Below are 11,994 nucleotides of genomic sequence, written 5' to 3' on the forward strand. Positions count from 1 at the left end.
GAACTGAGAGAACGGAACTGAGAGAGAGCGAAACTGAGAGAACGGAACTGAGAGAGTACCGAACTGAGAGAACGGAACTGAGAGAACGGAACTGGGAGAGAACGGAACTGAGAGAATGGAACTGAGACAGGACAGAACTGAGAGAAAAGAACTGAGAGAGAACAGAGCTGAGAGAGAACGGAACTGAGAGAAAACAACTTAGAGAGAACAGAACTGAGAGCGGACGGAACTGAGAGAAAAGAACTTAGAGAACAGAACTGAGAGAGAATGGAACTGAGAGAACGGAACTGAGACAGGACAGAACTGAGAGAACGGAACTGAGAGAAGACAGAACTGAGAGAACAGAACTGAGAGAATGGAACTGGGAGAGAACGGAACTGAGAAAACGGAACTGGGAGAGAACGGAACTGAGAGAACAGAACTGAGAGAGGACAGAACTGAGAGAGAACGGAACTGAGAGAACGGAACTGAGAGAATAGAACTGAGAGAACGGAACTGAGAGAGGACGGAACTGATAGAACGAAACTGAGAGAACGGAAATGAGAGAGAATGGAACTGAGAGAGGACAGAACTGAGAGAACGGAACTGAGAGAACGGAACTGAGAGAGGACGGAATTGAGAGAAAAGAACTAAGAGAACAGAACTGAGAGAACAGAACTGAGAGAGGACAGAACTGAGAGAGAATGGAACTGAGAGAACGGAACTGACAGAACAGAACTGAGAGAGAACGGAACTGAGAGAACGGAACTGAGAGAGAAGGGAACTGAGAGAACGGAACTGAGAGAGGACAGAACTGAGAGAATGGAAGTGAGGGAATGGAACTGAGAGAGGACGGAACTGAGAGAAAAGAACTGAGAGAACAGAACTGAGAGAACAGAACTGAGAGAGGACAGAACTGAGAGAACGGACCTGAGAGAACGGAACTGAGAGAGGACGGAACTGAGAGAAAAGAACTGAGAGAGAACAGAACTGAGAGAACAGAACTGAGAGAGGACAGAACTGAGAGAGAACGGAACTGAGAGAACGGAACTGAGAGAACAGAACTGAGAGAGAACGGAACTGAGAGAACGGAACTGAGAGAGAACCGAACTGAGAGAACGGAACTGAGAGAGGACAGAACTGAGAGAACGGAACTGAAAGAACGGAACTGAGAGAGGACAGAACTGAGAGAACGGAACTGAGCGAACGGACCTGAGAGAGGATAGAACTGAGAGAACGGAACAGAGAGAACAGAACTGAGAGAGAATGGAACTGAGAGAACGGAACTGAGAGAAAAGAACTTAGAGAACAGAACTGAGAGAACAGAACTGAGAGAGAACGGAACTGAGAGAAAAGAACTTAGAGAAAACAGAACTGAGAGAGGACGGAACTGAGAGAAAAGAACTTAGAGAACAGAACTGAGAGATAATGGAACTGAGAGAACGGAACTGAGACAGGACAGAACTGAGAGAACGGAACTGAGAGAAGAGAGAACAGAGTGAACAGAACTGAGATAATGGAACTGGGAGAGAACGGAACTGAGAGAACGGAACTGTGATAGAACGGAGCTGAGAGAACGGAACTGAGACAGGACAGAACCAAGAGAAAAGAACTGAGAGATAACAGAACTGAGAGAGGACGGACCTGAGAGAAAAGAACTTAGAGAACAGAACTGAGAGAGGACAGAACAGAGAGAATGGAACTGAGAGAACGGAACTGAGAGAACAGAACTGAGAGAGAATGGAACTGAGAGAGGACAGAATTGAGAGAACGGAACTGAGAGAACAGAACTGAGAGAGTACAGAACTGAGAGAACGGAACTGAGAGAACGGAACTGAGAGAGAACGGTACAGAGAGAATGGAACTGAGACAGGACAGAACTGAGAGAACGGAACTGAGAGATCGGAACTGGGAGAGATCGGAACTGAGACATGACAGAACTAAGAGAAAAGAACTGAGAGAGAACAGAACTGAGAGAGGACGGAACTGAGAGAAAAGAACTTAGAGAACAGAACTGAGAGAACAGAACTGAGAGAAGACAGAACTGAGAGAGAATGGAACTGAGAGAACGGAACTGAGAGAACAGAACTGAGAGAGAACGGAACTGAGAGAGGACAGAACTGAGAGAACCGAACTGAGAGAACGGAACTGAGAGAGGACGGAACTGAGAGAAAAGAACTTAGAGAACAGAACTGAGAGAACAGAACTGAGAGAGGACAGAACTGAGAGAGAATGGAACTGAGAGAACGTAACTGAGAGAACAGAACTGAGAGAGAACAGAACTGAGAGAACGGAACTGAGAGAGAACGGAACTGAGAGAATGGGATTGAGAGAGGACAGAACTTAGAGAACAGAACTGAGAGAACGGAACTGAGAGAGGACGGAACTGAGAGAAAAGAACTGAGAGAACAGAACTGAGAGAGGACAGAACTGAGAGAGAATGGAACTGAGAGAACGGAACTGAGAGAACAGAACTGAGAGAGAACGGAACTCAGAGAACGGAACTGAGAGAGAACGGAACTGAGAGAACGGAACTGAGAGAGGACAGAACTGAGAGAACGGAACTGAGAGAATGGAACTGAGAGAGGACAGAACTGAGAGAACGTAACTGAGAGAACGGAACTGAGAGAGGACGGAACTGAGAGAAAAGAACTTAGAGAACAGAACTGAGAGAACAGAACTGAGAGAGGACAGAACTGAGAGAGAATGGAACTGAGAGAACGGAACTGAGAGAACAGAACTGAGAGAGAACGGAACTGAGAGAACAGAACTGAGAGAGAACGGAACTGAGAGAATGGGATTGAGAGAGGACAGAACTTAGAGAACGGAACTGAGAGAACGGAACTGAGAGAGGACGGAACTGAGAGAAAAGAACTGAGAGAACAGAACTGAGAGAGGACAGAACTGAGAGAGAATGGAACTGAGAGAACGGAACTGAGAGAATGGAACTGAGAGAGAACGGAAATGAGAGAGGACGGAACTGAGAGAATGGAACTGAGAGAACGGAACTGAGAGAGAACGAAACTGAGAGAACGGAACTGAGAGAGGACCGAACTGAGAGAACGGAACTGAGAGAACGGAACTGGGAAAAACGGAACTGAGAGAATGGAACTGAGACAGGACAGAACTGAGAGAAAAGAACTGAGAGACAACAGAACTGAGAGAGAACGGAACTGAGAGAGAACAACTTAGAGAGAACAGAACTGACAGAGGACGGAACTGAGAGAAAAGAACTGAGATAACAGAACTGAGAGAACAGAACTGAGAGAGGAGAGAACTGAGAGAGAATGGAACTGAGAGAACGGAACTGAGAGAATGGAACTGAGAGAGAACGGAACTGAGAGAGGACGGAACTGAGAGAATGGAACTGAGTGAACGGAACTGAAAGAGAACGAAACTGAGAGAACGGAACTGAGAGAGGACCGAACTGAGAGAACGGAACTGAGAGAACGGAACTGGGAGAGAACGGAACTGAGAGAATGGAACTGAGACAGGACAGAGCTGAGAGAAAGGAACTGAGAGAGAACAGAACTGAGAGAGAACGGAACTGAGAGAAAACAACTTAGAGAGAACAGAACTGAGAGAGGACGGAACTGAGAGAACGGACCTGAGAGAACGGAACTGAGAGAGGACGGAACTGAGAGAAAAGAACTGAGAGAGAACAGAACTGAGAGAACAGAACTGAGAGAGGACAGAACTGAGAGAGAACGGAACTGAGAGAACGGAACTGAGAGAACAGAACTGAGAGAGAACGGAACTGAGAGAACGGAACTGAGAGAGAACCGAGCTGAGAGAACGGAACTGAGAGAGGACAGAACTGAGAGAACGGAACTGAGAGAACAGAAGTGAGAGAGGACAGAACTGAGAGAACGGAACTGAGCGAACGGACCTGAGAGAGGATAGAACTGAGAGAACGGAACAGAGAGAACAGAACTGAGAGAGAATGGAACTGAGAGAACGGAACTGAGAGAAAAGAACTTAGAGAACAGAACTGAGAGAACAGAACTGAGAGAGAACGGAACTCAGAGAAAAGAACTTAGAGAGAACAGAACTGAGAGAGGACGGAACTGAGAGAAAAGAACTTAGAGAACAGAACTGAGAGATAATGGAACTGAGAGAACGGAACTGAGACAGGACAGAACTGAGAGAACGGAACTGAGAGAAGACAGAACAGAGTGAACAGAACTGAGATATTGGAACTGGGAGAGAACGGAACTGAGAGAACGGAACTGGGAGAGAACGGAACTGAGAGAACGGAACTGAGACAGGACAGAACCAAGAGAAAAGAACTGAGAGATAACAGAACTGAGAGAGGACGGACCTGAGAGAAAAGAACTTAGAGAACAGAACTGAGAGAGGACAGAACTGAGAGAGAATGGAACTGAGAGAACGGAACTGAGAGAACAGAACTGAGAGAGATTGGAACTGAGAGAGGACAGAATTGAGAGAACGGAACTGAGAGAACAGAACTTAGAGAGTACAGAACTGAGAGAACGGAACTGAGAGAACGGAACTGAGAGAGAACGGTACTGAGAGAATGGAACTGAGACAGTACAGAACTGAGAGAACGGAACTGAGAGATCGGAACTGGGAGAGATCGGAACTGAGACATGACAGAACTAAGAGAAAAGAACTGAGAGAGAACAGAACTGAGAGAGGACGGAACTGAGAGAAAAGAACTTAGAGAACAGAACTGAGAGAAGAGAACTGAGAGAAGACAGAACTGAGAGAGAATGGAACTGAGAGAACGGAACTGAGAGAACAGAACTGATAGAGAACGGAACTGAGAGAGGACAGAACTGAGAGAACCGAACTGAGAGAACGGAACTGAGAGAGGACGGAACTGAGAGAAAAGAACTTAGAGAACAGAACTGAGAGAACAGAACTGAGAGAGGACAGAACTGAGAGAGAATGGAACTGAGAGAACGTAACTGAGAGAACAGAACTGAGAGAGAACGGAACTGAGAGAACGGAACTGAGAGAGAACGGAACTGAGAGAATGGGATTGAGAGAGGACAGAACTTAGAGAACGGAACTGAGAGAACGGAACTGAGAGAGGATGGAACCGAGAGAAAAGAACTGAGAGAACAGAACTGAGAGAACAGAACTGAGAGAGGACAGAACTGAGAGAGAATGGAACTGAGAGAACGGAACTGAGAGAACAGAACTGAGAGAGAACGGAACTGAGAGAACGGAACTGAGAGAGAACGGAACTGAGAGAATGGGATTGAGAGAGGACAGAACTTAGAGAACGGAACTGAGAGAACGGAACTGAGAGAGGACGGAACTGAGAGAAAAGAACTGAGAGAACAGAACTGAGAGAGGACAGAACTGAGAGAGAATGGAACTGAGAGAACGGAACTGAGAGAATGGAACTGAGAGAGAACGGAAATGAGAGAGGACGGAACTGAGAGAATGGAACTGAGAGAACGGAACTGAGAGAGAACGAAACTGAGAGAACGGAACTGAGAGAGGACCGAACTGAGAGAACGGAACTGAGAGAACGGAACTGGGAGAGAACGGAACTGAGAGAATGGAACTGAGACAGGACAGAACTGAGAGAAAAGAACTGAGAGAGAACAGAACTGAGAGAGAACGGAACTGAGAGAAAACAACTTAGAGAGAACAGAACTGACAGAGGACGGAACTGAGAGAAAAGAACTTAGAGAACAGAACTGAGAGAACAGAACTGAGAGAGGACAGAACTGAGAGAGAATGGAACTGAGAGAACGGAACTGAGAGAATGGAACTGAGAGAGAACGGAACTGAGAGAGGACGGAACTGAGAGAATGGAAGTGAGAGAACGGAACTGAGAGAGAACGAAACTGAGAGAACGGAACTGAGAGAGGACCGAACTGAGAGAACGGAACTGAGAGAACGGAACTGGGAGAGAACGGAACTGAGAGAATGGAACTGAGACAGGACAGAGCTGAGAGAACATAACTGAGAGAGAACAGACCTGAGAGAGAACGGAACTGAGAGAAAACAACTTAGAGAGAACAGAACTGAGAGAGAACGGAACTGAGAGAAAAGAACTTAGAGAACAGAACTGAGAGAGAATGGAACTGAAAGAACGGAACTGAGACAGGACAGAACTGAGAGAACGGAACTGAGAGAAGACAGAACTGAGAGAACAGAACTGAGAGAATGGAACTGGGAGAGAACGGAACTGATAGAATGGAACTGGGAGAGAACGGAACTGACAGAACAGAACTGAGAGAGGACAGAACTGAGAGAGAACGGAACTGAGAGAACGGAACTGAGAGAAAAGAACTGAGAGAACGGAACTGAGAGAGGACGGAACTGAGAGAACGAAACTGAGAGAACGGAAATGAGAGAGAACGGAACTGAGAGAGAACGGAACTGAGAGAGGACAGAACTGAGAGAACGGAACTGAGAGAACGGAACTGAGAGAGGACGGAATTGAGAGAAAAGAACTTAGAGAACAGAACTGAGAGAACAGAACTGAGAGAGGACAGAACTGAGAGAGAATGGAACTGAGAGAACGGAACTGACAGAACAGAACTAAGAGAGAACGGTACTGAGAGAACGGAACTGAGAGAGAAGGGAACTGAGAGAACGGAACTGAGAGAGGACAGAACTGAGAGAATGGAACTGAGGGAATGGAACTGAGAGAGGACGGAACTGAGAGAAGAGAACTGAGAGAACAGAACTGAGAGAACAGAACTGAGAGAGGACAGAACTGAGAGAACGGACCAGAGAACGGAAGTGAGAGAGGACGGAACTGAGAGAAGAGAACTGAGAGAGAACAGAACTGAGAGAGGACAGAACTGAGAGAGAACGGAACTGAGAGAACGGAACTGAGAGAACAGAACTGAGAGAGAACGGAACTGAGAGAACGGAACTGAGAGAGAACGGAACTGAGAGAACGGAACTGTGAGAGGACAGAACTGAGAGAACGGAACTGAGAGAATGGAACTGAGAGAGGACAGAACTGAGAGAACGGAACTGAGCGAACGGAACTGAGAGAGGACAGAACTGAGAGAACGGAACTGAGAGAACAGAACTGAGAGAGAATGGAACTGAGAGAACGGAACTGAGAGAAAAGAACTTAGAGAACAGAACTGAGAGAACAGAACTGAGAGAGAACGGAACTGAGAAAAAGAACTTAGAGAGAACAGAACTGATAGAGGACGGAACTGAGAGAAAAGAACTTAGAGAACAGAATTGAGAGATAATGGAACTGAGAGAACGGAACTGAGACAGGAAAGAACTGAGAGAACGGAACTGAGAGAAGACAGAACAGAGTGAACAGAACTGAGATAATGGAACTGGGATAGAACGGAACTGAGAGAAGGGAACTGAGAGAGAATGGAACTGAGCGAGGACAGAATTGAGAGAACGCAACTGAGAGAACAGAACTGAGAGAGGACAGAACTGAGAGAACGGAACTGAGAGAACGGAATTGAGAGAGAACAGAATTGAGAGAACGGAACTGAGACAGGAGAGAACTGAGAGAACGGAACTGAGAGAACGGAACTGGGAGAGAACGGAACTGAGAGAACGGAACTGAGACAGGACAGAACTAAGAGAAAAGAACTGAGAGAGAACAGAACTGAGAGAGGACGGAAGTGAGAGAAAGAACTTAGAGAACAGAACTGAGAGAACAGAACTGAGAGAGGACAGAACCGAGAGAGAATGGAAGTGAGGGAACGGAACTGAGAGAAAAGAACTTAGAGAACAGAACTGAGAGAACAGAACTGAGAGAGAACGGAACTGAGAGAAAAGAACTTAGAGAGAACAGAACTGAGAGAGGACGGAACTGAGAGAAAAGAACTTAGAGAACAGATCTGAGAGATAATGGAACTGAGAGAACGGAACTGAGACAGGACAGAACTGAGAGAACCGAACTGAGAGAAGACAGAACAGAGTGAACAGAACTGAGATAATGGAACTGGGAAAGAACGGAACTGAGAGAACGGAACTGGGAGAGAACGGAACTGAGAGAACGGAACTGAGACAGGACAGAACCAAGAGAAAAGAACTGAGAGATAACAGAACTGAGAGAGGACGGAACTGAGAGAAAAGAAGTTAGAGAACAGAACTGAGAGAGGACAGAACTGAGAGAGAATGGAACTGAGAGAACGGAACTGAGAGAACAGAACTGAGAGAGAATGGAACTGAGAGAGGACAGAATTGAGAGAACGGAACTGAGAGAACAGAACAGAGATAGTACAGAACTGAGAGAACGGAACTGAGAGAACGGAACTGAGAGAGAACGGTACTGAGAGAACGGAACTGAGACAGGACAGAACTGAGAGAACGGAACTGAGAGATCGGAACTGGGAGAGATCGGAACTGAGACAGGACAGAACTAAGAGAAAAGAACTGAGAGAGAACAGAACTGAGAGAGGACGGAACTGAGAGAAAAGAACTTAGAGAACAGAAGTGAGAGAACAGAACTGAGAGAAGACAGAACTGAGAGAGAATGGAACTGAGAGAACAGAACTGAGAGAGAACGGAACTGAGAGAGGACAGAACTGAGAGAACCGAACTGAGAGAACGGAACTGAGAGAGGACGGAACTGAGAGAAAAGAACTTAGGGAACAGAACTGAGAGAACAGAACTGAGAGAGGACAGAACTGACAGAGAATGGAACTGAGAGAACGGAACTGAGAGGACAGAACTGAGAGAGAACGGAACTGAGAGAACGGAACTGAGAGAGAACGGAACTGAGAGAATGGGATTGAGAGAGGACAGAACTTAGAGAACGGAACTGAGAGAACGGAACTGAGAGAGGACGGAACTGAGAGAAAAGAACTGAGAGAACAGAACTGAGAGAACAGAACTGAGAGAGGACAGAACTGAGAGAGAATGGAACTGATAGAACGGAACTGAGAGAACAGAACTGAGAGCGAACGGAACTGAGAGAACGGAACTGAGAGAGAACGGAACTGAGAGAACGGAACTGAGAGAGGACAGAACTGAGAGAACGGAACTGAGAGACCGGAACTGAGAGAGGACGGAACTGAGAGAAAAGAACTTAGAGAACAGAACTGAGAGAACAGAACTGAGAGAGGAGATAACTGAGAGAGAATGGAACTGAGAGAACGGAACTGAGAGAACAGAACTGAGAGAGAACGGAACTGAGAGAACGGAACTGAGAGAGAACGGAACTGAGAGAATGGGATTGAGAGAGGACAGAACTTAGAGAACGGAACTGAGAGAATGCAACTGAGAGAGGACGGAACTGAGAGAAAAGAACTGAGAGAACAGAACTGAGAGAACGGAACTGAGAGAGAATGGAACTGAGAGAGGACAGAACTGAGGGAATGGAACTGAGAGAACGGAACTGAGAGAAGACAGAACTGAGAGAACGGACATGAGAGAACGGAACTGGGAGAGAACGGAACTTAGAGAACGGAACTGAGAGAGAACGGAACTGAGAGAACGGAACTGAGAGAGGACAGAACTGAGAGAACAGAACTGAGAGAACGGAACTGGGAGAGAACGGAACTGAGAGAATGGAACTGAGGGAGGACAGAACTAAGAGAAAAGGACTGAGAGAGAACAGAACTGAGAGAGGACGGAACTGAGAGAAAAGAACTTAGAGAACAGAACTGAGAGAACAGAACTGAGAGAGGACAGAACTGAGAGAGAATGGAACTGAGAGAACGGAACTGAGAGAACAGAACTGAGAGAACGGAACTGAGAGAGGACAGAACTGAGAGAACGGAATTGAGAGAACGGAACTGGGAGAGAACGGAACTGAGAGAACAAAACTGAGAGAGAATGGAGCTGAGAGAGGACAGAACTGAGAGAATGGAACTGAGAGAAAGGAACTGAGAGAAGACAGACCTGAGAGAACGGACCTGAGAGAATGGAACTGGGAGAGAACGGAACTGAGAGAACGGAACTGAGACAGGACAGAACAGAGAGAGAAAAACTGAGAGAGAACAGAACTGAGAGAGGACAGAAGTGAGAGAAAAGAACTTAGAGAACAGAACTGAGAGAATAGAACTGAGAGAGGACAGAACTGAGAGAGAATGGAACTGAGAGAACAGAACTGAGAGAGAATGGAATTGAGAGAGGACAGAATTGAGAGAACGGAACTGAGATAACAGAACTGAGACAGGACAGAACTGAGAGAACGGCACTGAGAGAACGGAACTGGGAGAGAACGGAACTGAGAGAACGGAACTGAGACAGGACAGAACTCAGAGAGAAGAACAGAGAGAACATTACTGAAAGTGGAAGGAACTGAGAGAAAAGAACTTAGAGAACAGAACTGAGAGAACAGATCTGAGAGAGGACAGAACTGAGAGAGAATGGAACTGAGAGAACGGAACTGAGAGAACAGAACTGAGAGAGAATGGAACTGAGAGAGGACAGAATTGAGAGAACGGAACAGAGAGAACAGAACTGAGAGAGGACAGAACTGAGAGAACGGAACTGAGAGAACGGAACTGAGACAGGAGAGAACTGAGAGAACGGAACTGAGAGAACGGAACTGGGAGAGAAAGGAACTGAGAGAATGGAACTGAGACAGGATAGAACTAAGAGAAAAGAACTGAGAGAGAACAGAACTGAGAGAGGACGGAAGTGAGAGAAAAGAACTTAGAGAACGGAACTGAGAGAACAGAACTGGGAGAGGACAGAACTGAGAGAGAATGGAACTGAGAGAATGGAACTGGGAGAGAACGGAACTGAGAGAACGGAACTGAGACAGGACAGAACTAAGACAAAAGAACTGAGAGAGAACAGAACTGAGAGAGGACGGAACTGAGAGAAAAGAACTTAAAGAACAGAACTGAGAGAACAGCACTGGGAGAGGACAGAACTGAGAGGGAATGGAACGGAGAGAACGGAACTGAGAGAACAGAACTGAGAGAACGGAACTGAGAGAGGACAGAACTGAGAGAACGGAAATCAGAGAACGGATCTGAGAGAGATCGGAACTGAGAGAACAAAACTGAGAGAGAATGGAACTGAGAGTGGACAGAACTGAGAGGATGGAACTCAGAAACGGAACTGAGAGAACGGAACTGAGAGAAGACAGAACTGAGAGAACGGACCTGAGGGAACGGAACTGGGAGAGAACGGAACTGAGAGAACGGAACTGAGACAGGACAGAACTGAGAGAAAAGAACTGAGAGAGAACAGAACTGAGAGACGACAGAACTCAGAGAAAAGAACTGAGAGAACAGAACTGAGAGAACAGAACTGAGAGAGGACAGAACTGAGAGAGAATGGAACTGAGAGAACGGAACTGAGAGAATGGAACTGAGAGAGAACGGAACTGAGAGAGGACGGAACTGAGAGAATGGAACAGAGAGAACGGAACTGAGAGAGAACGAAACTGAGAGAACGGAACTGAGAGAGGACCAAACTGAGAGAACGGAACTGAGAGAACGGAACTGGGAGAGAACGGAACTGAGAGAATGGAACTGAGACAGGACAGAACTGAGAGAAAAGAACTGAGAGAGAACAGAACTGAGAGAGAACGGAACTGAGAGAAAACAACTTAGAGAGAACAGAACTGAGAGAGGACGGAACTGAGAGAAAAGAACTTAGAGAACAGAACTGAGAGAGAATGGAACTGAGAGAACGGAACTGAGACAGGACAGAACTGAGAGAACGGAACTGAGAGAAGACAGAACTGAGAGAAAAGAACTGAGAGAATGGAACTGGGAGTGAACGGAACTGAGAAAACGGAACTGGGAGAGAACGGAACTGAGAGAACAGAACTGAGAGAGGACAGAACTGAGAGAGAACGGAACTGAGAGAACGGAACTGAGAGATTAGAACTGAGAGAACGGAACTGAGAGAGGACGGAACTGAGAGAACGAAACTGAGAGAACGGAAATGAGAGAGAACGGAACTGAGAGAGGACAGAACTGAGAGAACGGAACTGAGAGAACGGAACTGAGAGAGGACGGAATTGAGAGAGAATGGAACTGAGAGAACGGAACTGAGAGAACACAACTGAGAGAGAACGGAACTGAGAGAGGACAGAACTGAGAGAGAACGGAACTGAGAGAACGGAACTGAGAG

The sequence above is a fragment of the Aotus nancymaae genome, unplaced genomic scaffold, assembly GCF_030222135.1.
Source record: "Aotus nancymaae isolate 86718 unplaced genomic scaffold, 86718_ANA_hifiasm-v0.15.2.pri h1tg000067l, whole genome shotgun sequence".
NCBI classification, from domain to species: domain Eukaryota; kingdom Metazoa; phylum Chordata; class Mammalia; order Primates; family Aotidae; genus Aotus; species Aotus nancymaae.